This window comes from Primulina eburnea, chromosome 17, assembly GCF_022965805.1.
Source record: "Primulina eburnea isolate SZY01 chromosome 17, ASM2296580v1, whole genome shotgun sequence".
Taxonomy (NCBI): Eukaryota; Viridiplantae; Streptophyta; class Magnoliopsida; order Lamiales; family Gesneriaceae; genus Primulina; species Primulina eburnea.
In genome coordinates, this window is record NC_133117.1 from 15054471 (window position 1) to 15058345 (window position 3875).

The following is a 3875-nucleotide window of genomic DNA, read 5'->3' on the forward strand; positions in this document are numbered from 1 at the left end:
TTAACATATCAGTTATTGTTAGAGTACATATCCTATAAACCAACTGTTGGCTAGTGAATTTATTAACTCAATTGTAATAAACAATCTTTATGTTAATATAATTCATTATTTAATAGTTTGTAATTTCTTTATCTGTATACCCATATGAACAACATAGATAAAGAGCTTGATTATACTTTAATACAAATGAATCGTGATTCGATGTGTTGAAACTCATTTGTAAACACACTGTATGATCTAAATTCGTTCATAGTCGATTCAGGTGCCTAAAACGCGGATAAAGGTCGCTTGAGCTAGAGACTAGCATATGTAATGTCGTGTACCGCGCTTCTTGGTAAGGGCATAGAGATGTCCAAACATGCAGATATATAGTCATATGATGATTATACCGAACTACACTCCCTCGAACTTTCCAAGTGGTTTATTCATCGAGAGGATAACTTAGTGGTTATGATTGTACACCATTAGTCCTTACGACTCGAGACAACACCGAGGCTCTATATGCTAGGATGTGCTTTGACTCATTTACGACTCCAGGAGGGTCATCGGGTGGCGAGATTGGGTACAGTTGCGGCACATGTAGGAGCTAGTGCATTGTAGTCGGGAATTCTCGACTCACCTACGGGTGTGGATATCCTATGTGATCTGATGAAATAATAGTGCATGAAATCTTTGGCTAGAGTATGAGATGTACGTTTAGAGAAGGAGTTCTCCAATGTGCATGCGATGCCACTATTTATTCTCAAAGATGTGTCACATGGTTATCGAATTATTATACAACCCTCGATGAACCAATGATTGCAGATTCGATCGGGAATATGAGATGAAGGGACCTACTTTACTTTAATCATAACCAACTGATTCTTGCAGGCACTATCAATGATACATAGGGAATCATAAGGCGATGCTACTAGACGTTTTTACCATGATTCGATGAGTTTAATCAGAAATATTATTTCTGACTTCTCATGATCAATTGTTGATACATAGAATGTGACAAATTAGGTAAGCCCGAAAAAAGGAATATGTCTTGAATCACAAATATTTGTGAATCTACGGTTAGCTGTATCCCTGAACCATTGAGGGTCACACAAATACTGAATTATTTTGTCTTTGTTGAGATAATAATTCAAGGAGTTGAATTTATAGAAAACGTTGAGATAATGAATTCAAGTAGTTGAATTTATATATAAATTATGATATAATAAATTCAAGGATTTTAATTTATGATAAATAAATTTTGAGATAATAAATTCAAGAAGTTGAATTTATGATATTTAAAATTTGGAGAGAATAAATTCAAGGAGTTGATTTATGACTATTAATTTTGGAGGTGATAAATTCAAATAGTTGAATTTATAATTTAAATATTAAAAATTCAAATGTTGAATTTGTAAAAGATTTAAATTAAATGTAATGGTTATATTTAATTGGCTTGTAGGAGTACAAGACCAACATACATATATTATGGTTCTTAATTGGACTTTAAAAATAAATTAATTAATTAAAATATTTGGACTAGAATAATTAATTGATTAAACTCATTAAGTTTTTAATTTAATTAATGAGCTATAAGCTTTTATATATATATATATATATATATATATATATATATATATATATATATATATATATATATATATATGTATGTATTAGGATTAGTGTTAAACACAATTAACCCATGCAATTTTCGAAACCCTAGCTTCCAAGCTAAGGTTTTCGAAAATCCTCCTTCCCTTCTCTCAATTTTCGGCCTCCACAAAGAAAGTTCGGTTTTGAGCTGTCTTTCGTTTTTTAATCTCAAACGAAAAATCCTTCTATACTTTCTAGTGTAAGTTGGAAAAGGAACAAGTAATCCGGTCGTGGACCTGATTAGAAAATTGAAGAAAAGAGCCTCGAAGAACGTACGTTGGATTACGACAAGTGCTACATTCGTTCATATCGGTGTAGTTGGAGCCAAGTGAAAATTTTCCACTAAAATAAAGTTTTAAACCTACTATGTATGTTTATATTTATTCAAACCGTACGAGTGCTCAAAAATATCTTGAATGTCAAGATCAAGAATTTTTTAAAATTTCCGCTGTGGTTGTATACGAGAAACCGAGATTTAATACATATGGAATCGACGAATCTAAATGTAAAAACAAAGTAAAATTTTCAGTGTGATTTCAAGGAATATAAAGTAAACAAAACTATTATGAAACATACACGTTAGATGTTACGTAAATCAAACACTAACTTTCTGCATATTCTATACAAAATATATTTTCTGATCGATCATTATTCCATCAAAGATCCAATTAATAATGGGGATTTATGATTGCTATTTTATAATGAAGAATCTAAACTAATTAAATACGAGGTTGATCTCTTCGACTTCACCATTTAATGAACAAAATTTCTTATACAAAATCTAAAATAATTTACTTACTGTTCCATAATTATACTAATTTGAACTGTTTCGTAGATATGTGGATTGACCCCACCGAAAAAAAAAACAAATAATTAGTGCATAACGAGGCAGTAAAACATAGGAATGAGAATATGCGATTGTTTGTCATTATGTAAACTTTATATTAAATAAACTCAGCAGTAGTGTTCGAACGATCATTTTCTTCTCACTGCTCTAAACTTTTTGCAATAAAATAATTAGAACAACATATCAATTTCTATTTATTAAGGAGATGAAAGGAATGTTTGCTCATAAGTCAATGAAGAAATAAAATATTGTGTGTATCAGTAGTTAGTGTTGTGCTCTTATGTTGTCTGCACGAGCACGCAACAGCGAGCAGAAATTTGATTTATTTAACACACATGTAAACTTAAATAAATAAACACGAATTTAAATTAGGAAAAAGTACGAATCCGTGTGTAATGGCTCATGCGAAAAATTCACTAGAAAATAATGTAATCGGTTCCACAAAACAAGAGTATGAGTAGACAAAACTAAATTCCTTTTAACACGCCAAAGAATTACAATGCATCAAGATAAACCACATAAAACTAGATACAGAAACTGAGATTGCTTAAAACAAATAAAAAAAACCTCTTTGATCCAACCTCGCTCGTTTATTCATGAGTTTGTCAACACCAATCAGCAACACGGAAGGTCAATGAATCAATCAACAAGGCTCACCACGAAAATATCAATAAATGAGATGATGTTTTTGTTTTCAGAAAAAAAACTCCAGGCGCTCTCCTAGCGCAAATTGATCGACCGATGACACGAAAACTTCTCATAAAAGAGCTCGACTCGCTATATTCTTTATGAAGACTCTTCTGTCGACCTCTACGTGCACTCTGAAAACTCTCCAACTGATCCGCTCCACAACAAAGTGATCACACACGATCACACAAACTTCAACAGCTGTAAAATAAAAGTGACTAGCCCGATCAAATAAATACACTGCAGTAGCAATATATTTGGACTCTTAGAATTTCTTCTCTGTTGAAAAACTCGTGTCCAACTCTCAGCCTCTAGAACCTCTGGGGACCAATGAGGTTCTTCATATATATATAGATAGATATATATATATATATATATATATATATAATATATATATATATATATATATCCATTGCTTGACAGAAAAAAGATGCCATAAAGAGTTACAGAAAAAATGAAAAAAACAATAGTCTATTAGGAATAAAATGCTATTAAACAAAGGATAAAATATCATAAAGATAAAAACAATGAAAAACAAATCATATAAGATCGAGATAATCAACAGATCTTCATTTAGAAATAAATCAAGCAAATATGATAATCTAGAAAAAAAAATTTTAGAAAATGATAATAGTAGATTTAGCAAAAAAAAAAGAAATAAATATCCTGTCAATCTCCTCTTTTGGCTTTCTGGACAAAAAACCCAAAA